The sequence below is a fragment of the Protopterus annectens genome, chromosome 7.part0 (assembly GCF_019279795.1).
Source record: "Protopterus annectens isolate FY-2018-M chromosome 7.part0, PAN1.0, whole genome shotgun sequence".
Classification (NCBI taxonomy): domain Eukaryota; kingdom Metazoa; phylum Chordata; order Ceratodontiformes; family Protopteridae; genus Protopterus; species Protopterus annectens.
In genome coordinates, this window is record NC_056739.1 from 435,760,360 (window position 1) to 435,785,681 (window position 25,322).

Below are 25,322 nucleotides of genomic sequence, written 5' to 3' on the forward strand. Positions count from 1 at the left end.
TCGTAGAGCAGATAAATATCCCTTAAATCCAGGTCTTCCCTTCTCCCACCACATTCCAAATCAGTTAATCACCACAGATGCTATGGACTTTGCTTGGGGAGCAGTTTCAGGAGGGATAAAATTGCAAGATGCATTGGATACTAAGGACAGATGCAAGCACATAAATATAAACAAGATGCTTGCCCTGATCAAGGCACTCAACTCTCTGAATCATCCTTGGTCCCCAGGACCTCTCCAGGTTGTTAGACAATACCACAGTCATGTGGTCAATCAACAAGCAATTGAGAACCAGGTCATACCACATTTTGAGACTAGCCATGTTAGCCTGGGATATAGCTTAACAGCATTCTCACTCTACAGGCATCCTACATTCGGTCAGAGCAAAACTGTATGGGGCAGACAAGGTGAGCAGCACAAAGGCAGACACTCATGAATAGAAACTAGATTGGGGGTCCTCCAAGATTTGTTCTATCTGTGGAGAGTTCCTGAAGTATTCTTGTTTGCTTCCTGTCTGAGCTATCAGCTGGCAAGATTCTGCTCCAGAGCTCCATGCAAGAAGGTCTTGAAGACAGATGGCTTTACTGTTCCTTGGACAAGAATATTCCTGTATGCTTTTCCATCCATTTCACTGATATCCTGGCTGCATCTGAAGATTCAGAAGGAATCCCCCAAGATAACTGTGGTAACTCCCTTCTGGCCCAGGGGACAGTGATTCTCCCTTCTTCTGGAAATGTCCAGGGGAAATTACCACAACCGTTCTCATGGACTGCATCTAGCCTCACAAGATCAGGCATGTTTGATACACCCCCGACCCCAATTAACTTCATATGACTACCTAGTTTATAGGGTCTTAATTCCCTTTAGGTACTTGTTTACTGAGACATGCAGCAGGGACTAATGGAGGCAAGACAGCCTACTACTAGAAATTCATATATTAGTAAATGTAAAAGGTTTTCTAGTTTGTGCCATAACCAGCACCGACTCAGGGCTAGTTGTTCTCTGGTTTTACATTTGTGTGAGTTACTGTCCTATGGCCTTTCTTACTCCTTCATCAAGGTTCCTTTATCAGCCATTTCAGCATGTCTGTCCATGGAACCTCCTCTTTCAATGCAGTTTTATATTAAAATGCTTTTGAAAGCTATTTTGCGTAAGAGGCCTCCTAGAATTCCAGTGGCCCCCTCCTTGGGATCTTAATTTTGTGTAAGAGAAGCTAACACTTGCTGCATTCGAACCAGCTATCCTGGCTGACTTGAAGTTCTTAACACGGAGAACAGTTTTACTGATTGCTCTGATCTTTGCAAGAAGGGTAGGTTCATAGGTTCATAGGTAGGTACTAGGCTATCGGCCCTGGGGCCTATACAAGCCCAGCCAAAATGGTACCCTGGCTTTTGCCACCCAAGAAAATTATTTTCCTGTGCCACTGTTGAGCAGAGCCACAGAGGTGATCCCTGGGGTGAATTTCCTATTTCCCATCCAATCATCAAGATTTTTCTTGAAGAGTGCTAATGAGGAGCTTTGTTTGATATAGATAGGTAGTTTATTCCAGAGTATGGGAAGTTTCTGGGACAGGAATCTATCCTCCGGCATGTTCTGTTTATTGTGGTAGACAAGGTTTAGGTCCCTAGAGCGTGTAGCTCGGAGAGATTTGGATTTCTTTAAGTGGAGCATGTCCAACAGCTCTGGGTTTGACATAGCTTTGCATGTTAGGCAGAGATCACCTCTGAGTAGGCGATATGCGACGGAGTAAAGCTGGAGTTTTTTGAGACGGTCAGCGTAGGGCATCTGTTTGAGGTCGTTAATCCTCTTTGTGAGGTATTTCTGCGGCCTTTCCAGTTGTTGGAGATGTCTTGTGAGGTACATATCAAAAGGGGCGTTGTACTCTATAATGGGTCTAATGAGTGATGAGTAGAGGGGAACAATGACCTCTTTTTTTCTGGATGAGAAACCTTTTGTGATGAGGTGTGCCATGTAGAAGGATTTCCTGACTACTGTGATGATGTGATTATCAAAGGAGAGACTACTGTCCACCTGTGTCCCAAGGTCTCTTATCACACTTTTGGTGTTAAGTATACTACCGCCTATGTTTTAGTTCATGGGTACAGAGTTTTTACCAAAGGTGATGACAATGCAGTTTTTGGCATTGAGCTTGAGGCCATGGCTTTGAAACCAGGCATCTGTCTCAGTGAGGCCCTTTTGTAGGATGTCCACATCATTAGGAGTTTTGGTTATGGCTCCTAGTTTGCAGTCGTCTGCGAACTTCATTAGCCAAAGACCTTCTGTATTAGCCTGTACTTCAGAGAAGTAGATACCAAACAGGAGAGGACCCAGGACTGAACCCTGTGGTACTCCACTTGTCATTGGTCTGAAGTCGGATTTGGAGTCTGCTACTTTCACAGTGTGGGTTTTGTCAGTGAGCCAGTTGGCAACCCATCTTGTGACATAGGGATTTATACCTAGTTTAGTGAGTTTATCTATAATTCCAGAGTGGGGGATGGTGTCAGAAGCCTTGGCAAGATCTAGATAGGCTGTGTGAACCACCTTACCCTTGTCTACGGCTTTGGTGACTGCTTCAAAGAAGTCTATCAGGTTTAGGAGACAGGATCCAGAGTTTGGAGATTACCAATGTCTTTGTTTATAAGTTCCATGATGATACGTTCCATGGCCTCGCAGACGAGGCTCGTCAGGCTAATGGGGCAGTAGTTCCCGGGGTCCGTGGTGGCTCTCCCCTTGTGGAGTGGGATAACCGTTGCTGTGTGCCATTCAGCAGGCACAAAGCCTGAGGTGAGGCTCTGATTGAACATGGTACTTAGGTGGGGTGCCTGTTCATTCTGTAGTTCATGTAGAATGCAGCCTGGGATGTTGTCTGGTCCCATGGATGCTGTGTTCTTGGCTTTGGAGAGTGTGGTTTTTACCTGTGCAGCCGTGATTACAGGAACTTTGCATTCTTCCGGTATAGAGATGGGCTCTTTAGGGGGAGAGAGGGGGGTAAAGTTAGCACTGAACCTATCTGCCAGGATGTTGGCAATATCAGTTGGGTCTGTATATTTAGTGCCATTGTGCTGTAACTCAGAGCAGATCTGAGTGTTGCCATTCAGATTCTTGACATAGCTAGGAATGCTTTGTGTTGTCTTTAGAATCAGTGGCGATTTTGTTTTCGTAACTAGCTTTGGAGGATTTTATCAGGGATCGCAGCTTCTTACTGAGGCTGACCAAGGAGCTCCTCCACTCATGGGATTTTACTGTCTTTTGCAAGAGTTTCTTCCTTCTGTTGTACAGTTTGTTTATGGCAGGGGACCACCAGATTGGCTTCCTTTTTTTGGAGGATAGCGTCTTGGTTCTTTTTGAGATAGCACGATCCATGCACTCATGTAAGTGCTTATAAAGTGCAATTGTATAGGATTCAGTAGTCGTAATTGTATTGTCCATCTGCATGGGTGTCATGAAGTTCACCACTTCTGTCTTAAGAAGCATGAAGTTGCTTTGGAGAAATTTTTTATTATGGTTTCCTTAATGGGGGGGTGGAGGCAGGATGTGGATATCTAGGGTAATTAGCTTATGGTCGGATCGGACCAATGAGCCATTGACTTCAGGTGTGGAACACCGGTCACTCATATTGGTAATGACTAGATCTAGGATATTGTTGCCCCTGGTGGGGGTGTGGATAAGTTGATCCAGGGCATTGGAGTTTATGAATTCCAGAAAGCGTTGAGTGAAGGAGTTGGTACATGAGTAGTTTTCCCAGTTAATGGTGGGGTAGTTGAAATTGCCCATTATTAGGGTGTTTGGTTGAACCCTAATATTTTCCAGTACATCAAGAAAAGAGGAGTGGGAATCCTGGGGCATGGTGGGTGATCTGTAGCAAGCTACAATTTGGATTGCAGTTTTGCCCAGAGTTAGTTGCACTTGGATAACCTCGGCTGCATTATGCTGAGCAACTAGCCTGGAGGTGTGGGTATCCTTAATGAATATGGATACACTTCTGCCTTTGGTGTTCCGGTCCAGGTTACATGGCCAAAACGTGTGGTATAAGTTATAGCCTGGTAGTGCAGGGGTGCTCTCTGGAGTCTTGAACCAGGTCTCAGTCACTGCACAGATATCGATGTTCTCCATTTTAAGGAGTGCCTCGAGTGAGTGCATTTTGAGATTTAGACTTCTGGCATTGAGTAGCATCACCCTCAGTTTTTGTTTGCCTGTTACGGTGGTGAATTTGTCATTTGAACCTTGCCTAAAAAAGGCACTATAGGGGCGGCAAGAACCTTAGCCAGTGTCCGGAATCCCAGGGGTGACAGGTGCAGGCCATCTCTGGCAAAGCATCGTGGTCTGTTGACCATGTCATCCCAGGCAGACAGATACTGGATCCCTTTAGAATGGCACCAGAAGCTTAGCCAATTGTTGAAGTCAATCATTTTGTCCTTGTACTGCGGCATCATTCTGGGTGATGGCAGAATGCTACTCAGGGCTAGGGTCATACCTGCCTGGGCTACAAGATCGGAGAGCTCTTCCATGTCTCTTTTCATGTAGTCCAGGGAGGTACGTCTCAGGTCGTTCACACCAACATGGACAATGACAGAGTCATATTTGTACTTGTGGAGTGACCTGAGTGCGTGGGTTATGTGGCGGATCCTGGCACCCGACAGGCAGCTGACAGTAACCTTCTCCTTGTTTAGCCTGGTGAGTGGGACATCAGTGTGCCTGACTATAGAGTCGCCTGTGACTAGTGTGTTGGGTACGTTGTTTTGCCTTATTGGCTGTGGTTGAGTGGCACACTGAGTCTGCAGGCTATGTGTCATTTGGTTTGTGTTGCGGGGTGGAGGTTGCTTGCATTTCTGCTTTGGAGGTCTCTGTTGCTTGAGCAGATTATTATTGAGAGCCTCCGTGAATGTTTTTGTATTTCTGTGTGTGGATTTTGGTGGTGTAGATTTAATGAGACTATGTGATGAGTGTGGTGTGGTGCAAGTGTTTACCTTCTCCTCTTGACTGTCAAGTTCAGTCTTTATTGGAGAGATCTTTACCTCCAGTTTGGCTAGATAAGTGCATCTCTCACAGGTTCTAGTGTTGGGTGGTAGGAGGAGAAGGTTGTCTGTGTACATGAGGCAATTTCTACATTGCCCCAAGATGCCCAGATTCATTAGATAGACAGGAGAGAACACTGGGAGCTGACCCTTGGACATGCCTGAACAAAAAAACTATTTTCCTCTAGATAAGTGAGGGAAGTGAGTACAAGAGCTGTTTTTTCTCTAAGCAAGTGAGGAAAGTAAGTACCAAAACTGTTTTCCTCTTGGTAATGAGGAAGGTTGTGTGCTGTAGTAATTAATAGGTTATTTAGTGCTTACAAGTTCTGAACAAGTGCTGATCACGAATAAGCAAATTCAAGTGCTAAAAGTAAGAATCTGTATCTGGACTAAACTAGTTACAGGAAAGGGGGGAAACAAGTGCAAATGTGGGCTTTTAAATCAGAAAGTTGAGAGATATGGAAAAACTGCCCAAACGGCCAATAACTGCAATTTCTGGGCCAAAACCACTCCTTATGTGGTAGATAGGTTACCTACTGCTTACCACTCCCACTGATAAGCTAGAAGGCTTCCTTCCAACACAGAAAGCTTGTGGGGGGGGGGGGGCTCAGAAGCTTACATACAGTCCTGGATACAGCAAATCTGAATATGGACTACATTAGTTACAGGAAGGTATTTTTTTATTTTTTTATTTTTATATATACAGAAAAGTAGCTAAAACAGCAGTCAAAACAACTCAAATACAGTGCAAGCTAGCACACTTGAGTATGTAGCAATGTTAGACCAAACAGTTTAAAAAAATGCAATTAAATTAAAAATGACTAAAAACAATGCAGGAGTCTATTAGGTAGAATGAGGCAAAGAGATGGGACTGGGGGGAGTGTCCCAGATCAAATCTACAGTGGGGGCGGGCAACTGCAAAAACCTCCAAATTTAACTGAGTTACAAGCTATTATGGTGAGTCAACCCTACCTAGGACTGGATTCTAGAAGTATTCTAAAAACAGCAACTTGGTCCTCTATACATACTTTTATAAAGCACTTTAAGTTTGATTCCTTCTTTATGTCTAGACCAGGCTTTGCTAAAACCATTCTCCAGAGGATCCTGGACTCTTCCCCTTCCACCTCCCAAAATTGAGTAGCTTAGGCTACTGCAGCAGTGATTAATATGAACACAGTACAGTTGTGTAAGTAAACTTACTATAACAGTAGCTGTTCGACTGATTACTGCTGCAGGAGCTGCTCCCCCCTTTGTTTGTTATTGTGTTGTTTTTGTCAGGGTGTAGACTTTTATTTTTTTTGTTGTTCCTAGCTTTGTCATTACAGGCCTCAGCCTCCCTCTCTCTGTTGGCATGATTACTCTGAAGGGCGTGACACCCAAGCCTACCCTTTTAGTCAGCTAAACTATTGGTTTGGATGTGTGGAAATTGTCTTCAAGTTTTATAAGCTGTATGGCTATTATATATAACCCATATAGCTTAGGCTACGCCTACCGCAGGAGGGATCATTTGAGCATCTACAGTTATAGCAAGTTTTCCTGCACAACTGTTCTATTTTAATTCAGAATTTGGTAGCTTGGCTAATGATTATTCTGTTAGTCAATAAAATACTACTAAATGAAATAAAATATGGTAAAATAACAACAACAAGCAGGAACCAAAGAACCAGACTTTATTTTTCCTCTAGCGCTTCGGCAAAGCCTTCAAGGAGTACAAACTAGTGGAAAATTCATCTTCAGTTAAATACACTTAATTAAACAATCATTCAATTACATATTAAATTAATAGCCTCCAATTGCATTCTAAATTGAGGCCCAAAGGAGACAAAGTATCATATTTTAAAATGAAAATGCTTTCTTTATATAATAACTTCCTTTTATATAAATGTTCAAAATAAAAACCAGCTGAAACTTTTTCTAAAATAGTGGCTTTTAAGCCCTCAGGGTTAGAGTTGTGAAATTGCATAAATGTTTAACCACAGGACTATCTCCTTTTTGTTTAATAATATGCCTAACATGTTCCTGGAGCCTTACTTTAAATTTCCTTTTACTTTCATCTATGTATACAAGACCACAAGGACATTTTAAGGCATATACTATGCCTTCAGTATCACAAGTGTACCTTTCACTAGGGTAATAAACATGACCATTTATATACGTAAAAGTTCTAACTGCATAATTACATATATTACAATGGCCTCAAGGAAATGTGCGCTTCACACTTACATTACTGCCTTTTCTAACACAAATGGGAAATTTAAAATAATTATGCACCAGGACCAGGATGTCCTTCAAATTTCTACCTCTTCTAAAGGGAATACCTAAATGGGGAAAAATTGGCATTGCTAAATCTGCAGATTTTAGTAAATATTTCCAATAATATTCACTAAATTAATCAAAATGGTACTAAAGGCTCCATATATTGAGACAAAATAAATTTGTCTTCTATAATTATTTTTTGACCTACCTTATAATATGATTTACTACCACACTCATAATTATCATTGTCAAAAGAATCAGCTATAATCTTCTCTATTGTCACCTGTACTAAATGACTATTATAAGGGGTGGCCACAGTGGTGCAGCGGTTAGTGTTGCCGCCTCACAGCAAGAGGTTCTCTGGTTCGATCCTTGGCTGGGGTGCCTTCTGTGCAGAGTCTGCATGTCCTCCCTGTAGTCGTGTGGGTTTCCTCTGGGTGCTCCAGTTTCCTCTCACATCCCAAAGACATGCTGTAGGTGGATTGGACACTCTAAATTGGCCCTAGGTGTGAGTGTGTGCATGTGTGTACCTTCTTTGGAAGGTTGGGTACCAGGCTGGCAACTCAACACTGTAAAACTCCACTGCCAGTCATGAGCAGACAGGTGATCCGCTGTAGCGACCCCTAACCAGGAAAAGCCCAAAGAAGAAGAAGATTGAATGACTATTATCAGAGCATACAGTGTGCCCATTTCCCTATAAAAATCACTGTCATTATTACAGAACCTTCTCAGTCTTAAACACTCTCCATAAGGGAGAGAGGTTATAGTATGTATTGGATGGCAGCTACTACCCTCTAAGTACCGGTTGCCATCTTCAAATTTTCTATGTACTGATGGGGCCTCAATTTAGAATGCAATTGGAGGCTATTAATTTAACATCAACATAATTGGATGCTACTTCCCACCTGGCCAAAACATCCCTCCACTAGAAAATCTCCTCAGCTGGTCTACCCACCATCTCCACCAAGAAACTATAATTTTAGGTGATTTCAATATTGACTGGCAAACCTGTTCTGGCAACCATCCAACCCATCATGTAAACCTTCATGGCTTCACCCAACTAGTCCAGTCGCCAACCAGGATAAATAAAAACTCCAGCAAGCCCACTACCCTGGAATGGATACTAGTCAGTAAGAGCCCCCAGTCATATATAACAGGCTGCTTATCAGATAGCCTCAGTGATCAATCCCCAACATTACTACTCAAAAAATACCTATACCAAGCTAAACCTGTCATCTACCGTCAAATACATAAAAAACTAAACTTTAACCCACTCACATTCATCTCATCCCTCAAAGAATGTAACTGGCATCCTCTAAAGTACCTCAGTCTAGATGACGCAGTTGAATTTTTTAATACTACCTTCCTGAACATCCTTAATTACCATGCCCCCATAAGATTTTCCAGAACCAAAGCAAAACCCTCCCCATGGCTACAGAAAACCACTAAGTCAGAAATGAAAAACAGGGATAAAGCCTGGGAGTATTGGCGCAAAACCAAAACTCCCTCAACTAGACAGAAATTCCTAGAACTACGTAATAGAGTCAAAAAGCTAATAAAACAGGACAAATTCCAGTACTACCAGTCTGCCCTAGACTCCTCACAACACAACCCCAAACAATTCTGGTCCTCCATAAACTCCATCCTCCACCCAGGTAAAGTCAGTACCCCTCCTCCTAATATCCCTCACTCCTCAGAAAATATTGCTACCTCATTCAACACACACTTCACCCAAACCATACTATCACTAGCTAAACAACACAACCCCCCTCCCCTCCAACCCACACCTTCAACTAGTAACCTCCCCACTGCCTTCTCTTTTTCTCCTGTACCTACCTCCAACATAAAAAAACTCTTAACTAAACTTAACCCCACCAAATTAGCAGCAGACAACCTCCCAAGTGAATAACTACAAATCGCAGCTCATGCTCTGGCCTACCCAGTATCCATCTTGATTAACCAATCTCTGTCAGAATGTTACGTTCCCACACTGTGGAAAGTCTCACATATAATTCCCCTCCACAAAGGCGAACCCTCCACAGAACTAACCAATTACCGCCCCATAGTTATTCTCTCTCCACTCTCCAAAATACTAGAGAGATGCATACACTCTCAGGTCTCAGACTGCCTCCTTATTAACAACCTCCTTTCCAGTACTCAGCATGGTTTCCGACCAAACCATAGCACCACCACTGCCTTAGTCTCTTTTACTAACACTAATCTTCATCATAAAAACAATGGCTATCTCTCCTCTGCTACTTTCCTAGACCTATCTAAAGCATTTGACATGGTCCCACACAAACAACTTATCTCTGTCCTCAATAACCTATCCTTCTCACAATCAGTCACCAACTGGTTTCAGAGTTACCTGTCTGACCGCCAACAATCCATTGTATGGCAGAATGACATATCTCCCCAGCTACCTGTCTCCATAGGGGTACCCCAAGGATCCATCCTTGGACCCCTACTCTTCTCTGTTTACACCAATAACCTAGCCTCTACCACCAAACATGGCACACTCATACAATACGCAGATGACTCAACCATCATCTGCTCAGCCCAGTCCCTACCAAAATTGCAAAAAGTCACACAGGAAGCCTTTTCCTCTGTTGAAACTTGGTTATCCAATGCCCAATTAATACTCAACCCAAACAAAACTAAACTACTCCTCTTCCAACCCACCAAACATACTCAAAACAACTCTCACTTTGACATCACAGCAAAAGACAACACCACTATATACCCAACTGAACACACCAAATTGCTAGGAGTGGAAATAGACAATAAACTAAAATTTGACATTCACATATCCATGACCATAAAAAAAGTCCACAAAAAACTAGGAGTGTTATACAGAAATAAGCAATTTCTCACCAAAGCAGCAAAGATTTCAATAGCAAATTCCTACCTTATCTCCACCCTACTTTATGCCTCTCCAATATATACCAACCTAAGGCAATGCGATCTAAACAAGCTAGAGACCTGCTACAACAAAATCTCCAAATTCGCCACAGGGGCATCCTACCGTAGTCACCACTGTCTCTCACTTGCTGAACTGGGCTGGCTTGAACTCCCTCACCTCCTTCAGTGGTATCAACTCTCACTCACCCACAAACTAGTAAACCATCCACTAAATGTCCCATCCCTCCAGAATCTACTTCAACCCTATCGCACCACCAGACCACTAAGATCCAGCAACAAAAATCACTTGCAGATCACTAAAGCCAATAACTCTGCTGGTGAAGCACTATTCTCTTGCACCATAGCCAAATTATGGAACTCCCTTCCACCCACAATTACCTCCATACCATCATGCACCCACTTCAAAACTCTACTAAAAGCGCACCTAAAAACATGCTGGCTATGCCCTTGCAACTACCACTCTAATATCACCCACCCCATCCAACCACTACCTTTCTTTCCACTCCACTAACTACCTTGATTATAGCAAGCTCAGATGCTCATAAGCCTAGTACTTATTATACAGCAGGAACTTCTCATTGTAACATTTGTTAATGTCTGTTATGTACTTCACAGATAAAGATTCTAGTTATCTACTGATGTACTATGTTCTTCATCTGTAAATATGTTGTAAGTAATTGCTATGTTAAATTGTTAATTGCTATGTAATCCAATGTAACTACTGTCTGTTTTATTTTAACTGTGGAGCTTTTTCCCCCGGACCTCCGCTGAAAATGGACCTACGTCCAGTCGGACACTCCTGGTCAACAAATTTAAATAAATAAATAAATAAATGTAATTGAATGATTGCTTAATTGTTAACTGTATTTAACTGAAGGTGAATTTTCCACTAATTTGTACTCCTTGAAGGCTTTGCTGAAGCGCTAGAGGAAGAATAAAGTCTGGTTCTTTGGTTCCTGCTTGTTGTTATTCTGTTAGTCAAGACAGATTAAAAAAATTGACATATCAGTTTGGTAATTAATGGCTTTAAAGGCTGACAAAGAAGAAGTGTAAACCTTTTCCCAAATGTATCATATGCTCTGCTGTCTTTGTAGCTAAGAACAGAATTAGAAGATTAAAAAAAATTCTAGCACCTTTATCAGTATCCATAGAAATAATAGCAGGGTCAAGAGAGTTTTTTTAAACCACCTGTGTGAATCTGGGACCCTATGAAATCTGTGTGGGTTTAGATGCAGAGGCTAAGAATTTGGAGACATAGAAGCAGCAGGGAAGACATTCTCCATAGCTCCCAAGACTGGAGCAACAGATTTACGGGTGTCGATATTCAGTAATTCACAGTACCTTTTCTAGGCATCAGAAACTTCTTTACCTTCCCATTTAAAAAGAAAAAAAAAATCTTTAATTTTTGCTGTTGTCACCAAAAGAGATTTCCTCATTAGGAGATCCAGAGGATAATGTATCCTGTGGCTCAGATTCACAGCCAGTGGAGGGAGGAATTTGAGAAATATAATCAAGTTCTTCATTGTCTGAGTCAGTAAATTCATTTTCCTCAGAAGAAGAAGGAACCGTCTTCCTCTTATTAGCAGTAGAAGTGGAAGAAGCATGCAAAGAGGATTGAAAGGAATGAATAGCTTTAAACAGCCTTTCTGCAAAAATTATACCAGTTTTCATGGTTCCTCTTCTGAGAATCGGTAAAGGAGGGAATATATGCTTGGTTTTCTGTATATGCTTTTTGAAGTATCCTGATGTATTGTTTTCAGGGTTGAATTCATAGGTCTGACCTCTATAAGCATCCAACATCCTCTCTCACAAAAACCTGGTGGATTGACACCTCTTCACCACCAAACACGAATCAGCTATAGTTAATTGCACCAGATGTGCAAACAGAGCATAAAACAAAAAAGCAACCTGATGAAAAACACACTCTTTATTTAACAAAATAAAGCTTTCGGGTGTAACCCTTCCTCAGTATTTTAAAACTTACTTAAAACATCTTCCTTTTTATACATGATTTCAAAAGACACACATGGCACAGCCATCCAATAGAATAAAGTAAACAATCAAGTAATTGAACAATTCATTTAGAATCTAATCTTATCATTTATCTTAAACATACAACAGTCATTTAAGAGCATAATAAGGCCAAACTAATGCCCTAAATATAACAGCATTATTAAAATGTAAAGGCTAAAATAAAAGTGTTCATATTATTACTTATACTGTTTGGCGAAACAGAAACAGTATAAGTAATAATACAAACACTTTTATTTTATTTTAGTTTTAAAATACTGAGGAAGGGTTACACCTGAAAGCTTTATTTTGTTAAATAAAGTGTGCGTTTTTCATCAGGTTGCTTTTTTGTTTTATGGATTGACACCTCTTCCCATGGTAAAAAAATAGACTGAAACCACAGCTCATGCACCACTTCTAACCAGGCCTATCTCCACTCTTTTCTTTGTATATTCCTACCACCTCCATGTCCATTTTGTGACTTAAATGAGCACCTCAGTGGAAGGTGGTATTTCTTCTTTTGGCAATCTTGGATTGGCCTTAGCATACTAATGATACTTGTCTTAAAGAAAGTAGTATGTGCGGCAACATTTTCACAAATTCTGTTTGTGCAGTTAAATGACAAACTGGAGCTGGTACAGCATTTTCTCAACTACTGGACTGTCGTTCAATTTCCAGGAAGTCTGCAAAAAATGGATAGGTGGTAACCCTCAAATAAAATAATCCTCGTTTCTCCATTCCCAGCTGAGCCCATCAAATGAAAAGTCTATTTGTACATGCAAATGTCCTTGGAGAGAGGTGGATGAATGGTTATCGTCACTCACCTCTCTTGTCAACATTTTCTTTTTCTTAACCTGAGAAGGAAGTTCTACCACAAGGGGAGACAATGGCATGGCTGCTCACACTAAGTCATGAAGACTTACATTTTCATGGTGGAGTTTCTTCTTCTTTTGGTCATTGGGGTAAGCAACTGACAAAATGAACACAACTTAATATCATATTCAGCCAAACAAAATGCACAGCTAAAGTGTGAGCCTTTATTTGGAATTTGGTGCTTACAACTGCACTGTCCTTTTCAGACAGATATAAGAAAAAAATGTTTTCAAAAATTCATAAGAAAATGGAATGGTTCCCATCTGATTAATTATCTGGCTAAAGACAGTGTGCTGAAGTGGTCACAGCTACACCAGACATAAAGCAGATGAGTGCCTGCGTACACAAACTAGTGGCAAGAAACTTCTGAGTTTTGGCACATCCATATGTCCCTTTTATACTAATATGTCCTATTGTACTTAGACAGATGCACGGCATGCAAAGAAGGAGTCTGATGCTTTGTAGACTGGCTGGAGACACAATATCTTAGATGGGCATGTGTTGATATGTAATGGCTACTGCAACAGAGTCTAATGAGGAACATCGCCTGGAGATCCCACAGATTGAGCTCCAGACTTTTACAGAGAATGGGAAAGTCTGGTCTACCCTGCTCAACTTGCTACCACTGCATACCTTATTAGGACAAGTGGTTTAGAAAATGAGAATGAATAGAAAAATGCCTCATCTTTGGGGAGGGAATAATGAACTACAGTCTAGTTTGCGGATTTTTTTAATATTTTATTTCTGTTTATACACTAAAATGTAGTTTCCAATTACTTTCATTATGATATACATATATTTTGACTACTTATCTTGAGTATGCAAGAGGAGAGAGAACAAAATGCAATGTACCAACTTATTAAATATGTGTTTACCTTATGCATAGATGATAGTAAATGGTTGGTGACTGTCATGGGTTTGTAAGTTAGAATTCAAAGATGAAGTGCATAATAGGTACAGGAGTAAAAAGTGACATGAACAGAACATGAGGCCACTAAAATATGGATCTGTTTATCAACAAGCATGGGTAAAAATGATGGTAAATAGACCTTTTTGGGACTGACTAACTTGGTATGATACAGACACTTGTAACGATATTATTGTAAGCATCTCTTTGAGTACAGAAGTTTTTAACAATATTGCAACTACACATTTATAGCCATTACTTGCTACTGCACAAAGAAGTTTACTTATGTGAGAGCTGTACAGTAAAAGGAAATAAGGTTGTAGTGGCAGTTGGGAGTACAGAGGTCAGTAATCCAGGAGATGAAGTGGAAATGTTGGAGGCAAGGAACTGGAAGAAGGAGATTTTATGGGGTGGCATAAACTGTAAGATGATGATTGTTGATGGAGCCTGTGGGTGGGGTTATCAGTGGAATGTAAGAGCTAAATTGCCCTGGTAGCGTCCTCCAAGTAGAAATTTGATGGATCCTGTAACATTTTACCACTGTTCCTCATTACTAATTACTCAAGTATATCTTATTTGATGTCACAAGGTACAGCTAAGTAATTTTGGGATATGAGACGTCCCTTAATCCCTGTAGTCCATATCCTAGCAGATCCCTTTGTGCATAAACCAATGTATTCTTCTTCAACAACTATTTCTGTAAAAATTGTTCACTTACATTGAAGTTGTATGATGTCACAGTAGGTTATATTTAGTAATGGATGATATATAACCTTACAGTAGTTTTTATTTAGTAATGGGTTATGGATTATGTATGACCTCACAGTAGATTATATTTAGTAATGGAGTATGTATGACCTCACAGGAGGTTATACTAAGTAGTGGGTTGAAGACCTGTGCATTAGAGGTGCAGGAGTTTGGCTTGTTCTCTACTTCATCTGGGACTTTAGATTTTGTTGTTGTTGTTGCTGTTTTTAGTCTTGTGTTAACAGTCTTCTGCTGAAATGTGAATCAATGAATACTACCACAACCATTTTTGCACTGGATTAGTATGTAATCATCATTTTAAAATTGTTATATTTAATTTTTTTCTAAATTATACTCCTCAGATCTGGGACTGTCAGATTCACGGCTTTCAAGAAATTTTCCCATTAGGATTATGGTATTTCAGAACACTGCATCTGACATGTCAAAGGCTAGAGGTGTAAATAATAGCTGTATTAGCAGTGCTCATAGTAACCTGCCTATGAATCATCAATACAAAGATGCCAATTCAAAACCCTTAGGGAATGCAGCATGCATTTGTATCAGTAAAAGACTGACCACAGAACAGTGGCAACAACAAACTTCCCAGAGGTCATTCATTGTAATAAACTTACCAGACTATAAAAAAATATTAAACTAACCCATCCTTCTTGCTGCAAATTTGGAAAATGGAAGATCTTGCCATTGCCCCATAAAGCTAATCTTCCTCATCTGATCATGCTTAATTAATATTGGTTCTGCATCTGTGCTTCTAGAGACTGTTGCACTGAGTCACATAAAACTGTTTGTCTCCTGTTAGGGTCTTTTTCTGATGTCCACCATGGCTTTTGTTGAGGATACAAACAACCATTGCACTGCCATACTGCCATGCATACCCCTCAACCTCTTAGCACACAAAATCTGAACAAAGCCTAAAATAAAGGGGGTTTAAGACTCAAAAAAGGGACATATTAGAAATATTGCTGTAATAAACTCAGAAAGTTAATAGAATAGCACGATTTGTGTTTGCATGCATTTTCTGAAGGATATGAAGTCTGAAACTGAAATGTATGTCATTATTGAGTCATTATTAAGTGACTTTAGTCCTCAGTGATTTGTCAGAAAGCAACAAATTTTGTGAGGAACAAACGAAAAATGTTAGGCAAAAATATGGACATTCTTGCAAAGTCTGGACAGTTCAGAGGTATGCTGCTATGTACTATTATTACTTATAAACCTATAGATAACAGATACCCTCTCAGGGATTGCATTTTTACATTTGTGGACTGTAACAGAGTTCAGTTTACGGACCTCTACATAGCTTTTGGAATGGGTCTATGTCAAATAATCTAACGGCCACATTGTTGAATGTCATCTCATTGACAATGCAGTCTGTCGAAACCCCTCCACCCCCAGGTAATTATATATATTAACTCAAAGACTGCACTACATTGGGGAAAAGGGCAAATATCCTGATCCCTACCATAACGCGATCTCAGTAAGAATGGTTAGATGGCCTGCATTGTCAATGAGACGATACGTTTAACAGTGTTGCCATTCAGTACTTTGAGAGAGACCTGTTTGGTATTATTTACCTACACTAATACTTTCAGATATTGTTACACTTAATCTCAATGGCCATTTAGTTCAATAAATCCACAAACTGAAGCACCAATGCAAAACAGAAGCAGGACAAGAAGAAAATCACAGACAAGTTTATTCCAAATTACAGGTTAAACGCTTTCATTCATAAATACAGAATTTCATCAGAACAATTTCCCTTCCCATCCCCACCTGATTAATGAATCAATTAACAAATTACATTCTTAACACAACATTACAAATAATTGTTAAAATGTTTTTAAAAAAATGTTTTAAAATACTGTCCATTAACTAACCACATAGTGCCTCAATTTTAAAATGGGTGCTAAAGAACAGCTGTCATTTAATCCTGGGGGTACTGTTGCATTTAACTTTATCTGCCACAAAACCTCTCCAAGGTTAAGGTGTACATCAGTGACTTTCCCTTGTAAATCAAATTGGTTATATTCTAAAACAAAGAACTTAAATTCATGGTTTTGGTATATACAAACATGCCTATATAAAGCATTAGTAAGTTTTTTGTTTCTTATGTCCAGATGATGTTCATACATACGTTCTTTTAGTTTTCTTGAGATTTTTCCTACATAAAGCCCTGGACATGAAGCTCAGTACTGTACAAATCTTGTTCAACACACACTTCTGTAACTGTAGTTTAATATATACACAACACACAGTTCCAATACATTTGTAAGACAAGCATATGAATCATGTTGATATTCACAAATGACATAGGATCATTTACAAAATTCCAGATGGCTGGGCTGGCAATGTGGCACTCATCCAAATATACCAGCAATTCTTAACCCTTGTTACAATTCCATTACTGCCAGACTACAACTGATATGTGTAATGTGGTTTACAGTGAAACAACTCATAAATTGATTGAAAACAAAGGTTAAGCTTTCAGCATGGTTTCAAAGCTAAAATATGCCTCATCAGACTGGCACATCAAGGGACTTATTCAGGTGTATTGTAAAAAATACTGGCAACAATCTGTGCAATTTCCTGTCTTAGATATGGAAATAATACAAAGGATATTAGAAGATGAGCTGACCACACTCCCTGTTTCATTTTCATACTGCACAATAGTAAACAGGAAACCAGAGTATGTGATTCACATACTGGTATTCTGACCAGTGCTTTAGGTATCCATCTCTTAAGGATGCATACCCATACATTACAGTTCCATGCCCACTGTAATCCTTTTCTCTCCTCCTGAGAAAACCAGAAATAAAGTTGCTTCAATGATTGCTCAGTGCTATAGAGGCTCGTACTTAATCAAACCATTGAACTGCCAAAGAGATGGGGAATGAGTCCTCCACTGTGTTTAGAATATACCTTAACCATTATAACACCTCACTTGATCAATACTATACACAGCATGCAGGTCTTACAAAACAAGTTTGGTGTATTTATTACAGCATCCTCAGTGTTTGCCATTATACCACAGTTTCAAAGGAGCACTAACTTCCCATAAGTGAAAAATACATTTCACCACATGACACACTCATACATAAACTACTTAATTTCTAACACTGCCCCTCACTAGCTGAACATGTTAAGTTTAGTAACCTTAGCAATTCATTAAAAAAATTCAGACAGGCATTCTGGTACAAACTAACTATTCCTTCTCAATAATAATTTATGGCAGCAAAACTACTGTTGCACTAAGAATCATAACAATATTAGACTAAGAGCATAAACATTTGTTGATTAGGTCCATTACTCAACATGTGAAATAGATGGTACAGCTGATTGAAAATCAGCTGATTGAAATGTGCCAGATTTTTCACTTGGAGCTTGCATACAATGGGTATTAGGGAATATGCTCCTTCCCAACTGTAATGCAGTCTTGGTGCTGGTATAAATAATTAGTGGGGGGTAGGGCTGCAGGCCACCCCATGCAAAAAATATTGTGTTTTATTGTTTTTTTTATCCTTTGTGGATCCATGTTTATGGTCCTCAACCATTAGGTTTCAGTCATTGCAGGATTGATGGTTTACATTTTCGGTGGAAGGTTATGCTTCCATAAGACTAAACACAGCCCAACAGCATACCTTCTTTCTTTTGCAGATTTTCATTCCTCACTCAGAAAACTCCCTCTAGATAATACATAGTGAAAATCCATGAAAGAAATTAAATATCAATATCTGTATAAATATATTAGCTTTACTCTTAATATAAACATAATCAGCCTTGCAAGTCTACTTTGTGCATTCCATGATTTTTGCTGAGTAACATCAGTGATTTTATTGAAATATGTCTATATATATATATATATATATATATATATATATATATATATAAAATGTTTATTTAGGACTGCCATATGTTTACATTCCTGGTGCAATATTTATTGCTGTATTATTCTGTCTTGTTCTGTGCATAATTGCTATTTGTTTGACAGTATGTGACATTACATTTGGTAGCCCCCTTTTCTTCCTGAATGTACCATAACTTGGCCAAGAAAAGAACCCCAAAGTTTCCAGATGATTTAAATGTGAAAGCAATATATTTGTACTATAAGTGACGAAGAGGAAAAAAAATAAAATGTTACTTGCAACAGTAGGCAGACTGCTATGTGTGATGGGATATTCAAATGAATACAGCATTCATTAAGAAACACACATTTTTCAGTATAAATGTTGACTTGTTTAGGCACTACACTTGGAGTCTTAGTTGTTAAATATTGTGGTAAAAATGACTGCAAAGAAGCAACATACAGCATATTGATTAAAAAAAATTAAATTGCTTTCACATGCTCTACTTATTGTAGAGGCAGCAACATGAAATATTTTGCAGATGATTAAAAAATACATGGATTTTTCATTGGGCTACAAAGCAATACAATAAGAAAGCCAATGACTGAAATATTGACTTTTAAATAAATAATGAAATGCAAATGTTTGGTCATCCCCCTACACCACCATGATTCTGTATAAACCAAATCAGATTGCTCATTCTGTGTGCTAAGGGAACAGTTCCTTAATCCTGAAGTTCAGCATTCTTGGAATTACTGATAGCAGGGCTATAATATGACTTCATGTTAATACAGGACCAAAAGAGTATTTCACTCATAAAAGGGATGATTTTATTTTCTGTGCAAGCAACAAGAACACCATTTAAAATAATGTTTTACTGTTATAACTGTTATTGATTGTTTTATTCATCCCTGGTCTTTTGTCTGCCCTAAGGCATTTGCCTTAAGGCTTTGAGCTATGTAATCATTGCTTGTGATAGTAATGTTCTTTGTAATTGTAGCATCCTCTAAGTAGTTTAAATATGCTGCATGCATTTATATAATCTTACTGACAGGTTATTTTAACCTTGCTACATAAATCTGTGAATCTGTCCACATGGGAAACATACTGCAACCAACTTATTTTGTGCATCCTGTTTAATAGTCTAGGTTGTATCTGAAAATTTCTAAAAAATTATGCAGCTGTACTAGATTAAGGAAGAGCTTAGCCAGCCTACTTGGCTTGTAAATAAACCAAGGTTAGCTGCCATTTAACACCTTAAAGCACTGGCCAGAACTGGCTGCCATGTCAAATGATGACACACCTGTCCACCCAGCTATTCACTCCTCACTTTCTCTGGATCTATCACAGTGTATTGGTTAAGATGATGAACAAAAGAGCTGAGCCTGACTTCCACAATATGCAGTTACTCTTTATTTAAATACTCTCCTTAACTACAGCACAACACCTGGGTTTTCCTTAAAAAGCAAATAAAATAATTAAGAAAAATCCTAGTTTATAATTGCCTGAGATAAACAAAACAAATAATCCTGCTTTTGTATGCTTTACTTAGCTCAGAGAGGTTGCTAACATTGCTAGAAGTGGCAGTAATGTCACTGAAAATAAACAACTATTGTGTACACTGTCCACTACTACAACCTAGAAACTGCATGGGATACTTCTATAGGAAGGAACTGTTAGTCAAGTCAGTGGGAAATTCCCTTTTCTTTTTATCAAAAATGAAGAGTTCTGTCATCTACACCTGGCCACCCAATAGGACAGCATTAGAACCGGTACAAAAGACCTTGGTTTAGTGCTTCATTTCAGGACACATCTCACAAGAATTGCACCCCTTCATACAGCATTCACATGCCAGTGTTTCCAAGGACAAACACTTGTCAACTCTAAATTACTGACCTTCAGATTCAGGGTCAGATGTATTACCAGCTGGTCAACACAGACAACAGAACAAGGGACATTTTTTGCTCTTTCTTTATAAAACTGCATGTGCAAGGTTAGTATGATGATTACACCAAAACTGAACTATGCGTATACAACCCATCACTTTAAACAGTACACTCCAAGGTGTGCATCTGAAAAGTTTTTCATTGTAATAAATTACATAACTAAGTAAATAAGCAACATTGTAAAAATGTTCACCATGTCTTTATAAATCAGTAATTTTGATTACTAAGTTTGCAACCCCAGACTTCAGCTTAAATTGTCTGTCTTCCATAATTTAAAGTTGTCTTGTACAATTTGTTTTTCTCTTATGCTTTTCTTAAGGCAAGATTTTGGCAAATGTCCCTGGGATACAATAAACTCCATGCAAGAATAGCACTATTTTTGCACAGAGTGTTTCATGTCCATAAAGCACAGCAGCGCACCTTGCATATTCATGAAGGCACACTGCTGTTCAACTTATGCTGACACGAACCATGAACGAGTGCAGAGTGTGTGTTCAAATAGTGCACGGACATTGAACATGCCCTCTGGACTCAGAAAGTTTGGTATGGCACTTTCTAAAAGGATCTGGTATAGTATTAGAAAATTACTCTAATATTATGCCAGTATTTCAGTGTCCACGGACACTGAAATGAAATAAATGATCATTTCAGTGTCGGCAGACACTGAAATACACACATCAGGAAAGCAATGCAAGGGGTGTGTGACAGGTTCTGTGACACACCTCCTGCATTGCAAAAATGCAGTATGATACCTCCACAACCTGCTAAAGCAGGAAATGTGTGCAAATGCACAAATAATGGAGGATAAATCCCTGAAAAGGGACACAGCACACATATTGCCCTCACAAACTTAGAAAGTTGATAGAAAACAGGTCAAGCATTAGCATGTATTACTGAAGGGCATAAGTCTGAAAGCAAATGTATGGCAATATTCCCTGACAGAAGTCCATGTGGACAAAGGCACAAACAATGGTGGGAAAAAAGAATAAAATAGGGACCCATCTGAAAAACTGCCCTGATTCACTTAGAAAGTTGATAGAAAACAGGATAGGTATTAGCAGGAGTCTCTGAAGGATAGAAGCCTGAAAAAAAAGCCAAATGAATATCATCATTTACCGACTGCAGTCCTGAATGACTTGTCCAACCACCACAATACTCACTTATATAACATAATAATATAATAATAATATATATTTTTTCTAGGCTAAGGAATGATTAAGCGTAGCTACGCTGGTGTGCAAGTTATGGCCCACCGCTTACCATAGCATAAACATTCCATAAGAGCTAAATACTAATATACAGGTAAAATTTCCAAGCTCAGATAGTGTAGTGGTTAGAGTCCCAGCTTTACATGCAGGCATTCATGGTCTGAGTACCAAGACAGGCAACTTATGTTTCTATGGAAAGTAGTGCTAAAATTATTTTTGCAAACTTAAATTATGTAGCATCTGTTTTTTGTCAACCAGGGTAGGTAGTGTAGCTGGTGTACAATGTAAGTGTCAGTGCATATAACATGTGAAACCACCCATGTATACACAAGTGCCCCATACAGTTTAGTCACACCCCTTGCCAATGTAAGGAAACCACATAGAGGGATGTCATGTAAAGTATATGATATGCACTTAATACATGAAATCAGTCCTCTGATATATTTAGAAATCTAAAAGTGACCAATGGTTAGCAATGCTCAGCTATGCTTAGCAAGTGTAACCATTGCGAAGATGTGATTGCTAAGTAGCAGGTAGCTCAGCTAAGTGGATTTGTGCACAGTTAAACACTGCTCAACAACTTCTCCTTTAAGCAGTGTTAAAACCAGCTCAGTGGATTTGCATACTGCTTAGTGGAGCTTTAACCTTTTCAAAATGGTCCAATAATAGCAAAGGGTGGGAATATCACACTATTTAAATGGGGCAGGCAGGAATACAGCCATAATCTGTTATAGTCCATCTGTGCAGATACACTGGCAGGTGTTGGAGAGGGAGTGCCCTTTCAGGTGCAACACTGGAGCATTCGGAAGTCCAGGGTCATGACTGGACTCCTTGTTAAAAACCATGAGGAAAGACTGCTTTAGGGCTAGTACCAGGGCTCCCAATACAGAGTGGAGGCCTGGGACCATCTCACACATGACCTAACCAGTGCTACTGACATCCCCTGGACTGGTGAACAGGTACGGCACAACTATGCTAACCTAAAGCGTAGTAAGGGAGCTCTCTTGGACCAGTGAATCCAAGATGGATGGGCCCAGAATGCTCCAATAGTATGTAAGTATCACTGTCAAGTAGTTTGTAGCAAATACTAGCCTGAGAATGTGATAAACAGATATGCTTAATGTGTGTTTTTCTCCCCTACAGCTGCAGCAGAGAGGGCTAGTAGCATGGAAGTCCATGGTGACAGACTACTGCGGCTGCACCGACAAGCTGGTAAGTGCAAATCTATTTTGCAATATTTAGTTAAAATAGCTAAGAAGGAGTACATTGCTTACTGCTAGTAGGTATACTGTTAGTGTGTGAACTGAATAAATAAAAAAGTATGACTGGTGAATATTGAAGTCCAATAAAAAAACATTAAAAAAACTGTTGTGTTTACTCTGGTATGTTGTTGTAGATATATATAGAATGTATACAGGTTCTTCACAGCAGATATGGCTGTGACAGCATACATTAACTGAGGTGCATCTGTGAACAAGCTGTCAGGAGAAACCATACATGGTGTAGCTATTAAATGAGATATAAATAAAATGTGAAATATATACTGCACTAAGCTCTGAACCATGAATAGTAATATGTCAAGTTTCAAAGTGTGCTCCATCCAGCAATGCCTTGTGTTAACCTTTGCTTTCCAGACTGTAGTAATCCAAATAAGTAATGAACAGTACAATAACTATCTGCCATGCATGCATCACAGAATTACAAGTTTAGACTGTCTAACCAAGAGACTATTAGGTAGAAACCATTGAAACAAGAAACAACAGTTCCACAGTAGCTCAGTGTGATGGGAAATAACTTGGTTGTTACTTTTGCACACCCAGACATGGTTTGCATCAAGGGAGTGATACTAAGATGTGTGCATATCTACACACAAAGAAACAGGAATAAATGTAAAAATAGTCAGGTAATGTTAACAGATAGTTTCCCCACAGGTATGACAGGTAATTAAATGCTGACAGTAGCTGTATGAAGGATATACTAATAAAATGTGTACAACTGTTTAATTGTCCCACCACATGCCTGCAAATGACAGCAGGGTAGGTATATGCAATATGCACTCTTCCTGAATCATACCTCTCAACTGTACAGATATTCACTGAATGCTCAGATATTTGTCTCAGATTTTTTGTCTGTTTTACATAAAGTAGTGGTGTCATGGCAAATCAGTGGCAAACCATTATAGAATGAAGTTAGAAAATAATAATAGACATGTACAAGTGTCAGATGTCATATCCATCAGAAAAGACATGCAAATGCAATACCTATAATTTTATCACCTTTATAAGTTTGTAAGAGCAATATCTAAAAATTGTCCATATTTATGGGCCTTTGTCCCACTTGTATGTATGGCTTTGTCCAGATCTCATGCTCTAAGAGGTTGAGAGGTATGTTTCTGATACATGTCTTTCAAGTGTCACTCTGTCACGGCTAGTGGTCACTGCTGCAAATAATCCTGGACAAAGATAGGAAACCAGCTAACATATGCCTGTAGCACACTCAGATAGCAGCAGTTCAGGGTACCACTCCTGTGCCAGATATGTAACCCTGATATGTACGAGTCCCCTCTAGTCATGTACCTAGAGTTGTCACAGTTTGCCTCATACCATTCCAGGCTGACAGTTTAATAGGTATGTTTGTACTACAGACGTTATAGCCATAGGTAGATGTAAAGTGAGGGGAGACCTATAAAGTATCGAGGAGTACTGTTGTGGAAAATAGAAGCATAAACAGTTGTTCATGGATTTTCTGCCCCCTCCCCATCTGCATCAATAATTATTACTCATGTACTACGGCTATGTTGTGCTCCAACCCAATGTTGGGACTTGTGTTATATTATTGTTAATATGTTTGATTGCTTGCATTTTAACATATTTCATTCAAATACCATTGTTGGTGGCCTGTTGCCATCAATCTTACTGACATGCTGTTATGATGCATACTGTTGTTCCATTTATGCATGTGCTATGTTTGCTATGCAACTGTTTCAAATCTGTTTTATGGGGTTAATTGGAACATTCATGCTTGCTGTTATAACTAATCTTTAAATGAGTTGTTCATGACTAACCAACATATTTTGTAAAACCTCTCACCTCATCTGGCAGTGACACCAGCCCCAGCACGTCTGGGACCCAACCTGGATCTCCCTCATCTGCTGGTCCTGCACCACCTTCGGGTAGAACTGACGAAGGGGACAAGGCCCCCCCCCGGGGAGCATGTGTGGACAGGAGGCCATCACCTGCAGTCAGGTCCAGGGTTTGGTGTGCAGCACCCTTTGATCCAAGTGTGGAGAGCAGCTGCACCAGATTGAGGGCTGCCTGGCACAACTCAAGGGGAAGGCTGCCCCTCCTGTCCAGCCCCTAGCATGGCCACCTTTGGGGCCGTGAAGGTGCAGTAATGACTGCCAATGGGTGAGGATCTCAGTCCCACCATAACCATATGGGGATCGTGGGTTTCAGATTCCCAACACCCTCCTCGTCAAATATGTTTACCCCTCATGTATCATATATCGCCCCTTTCTGCTGTCTTGTCCATCTCCCTACCCAACCTACCTCCGCAGACATACCTACAATCCTTCCCCAACA

At 39.7% G+C, this 25,322-nt stretch overlaps 1 protein-coding gene across 1 annotated transcript in view; it reads right to left on the reverse strand.

Moving 5' to 3' along the window:
- FGF11 (fibroblast growth factor 11) overlaps window positions 1–25,322 on the reverse strand; it is a 344,103-nt gene that overhangs the window by 62,397 nt on the left and 256,384 nt on the right. The gene's annotated exons all lie outside the window — the stretch shown is intronic.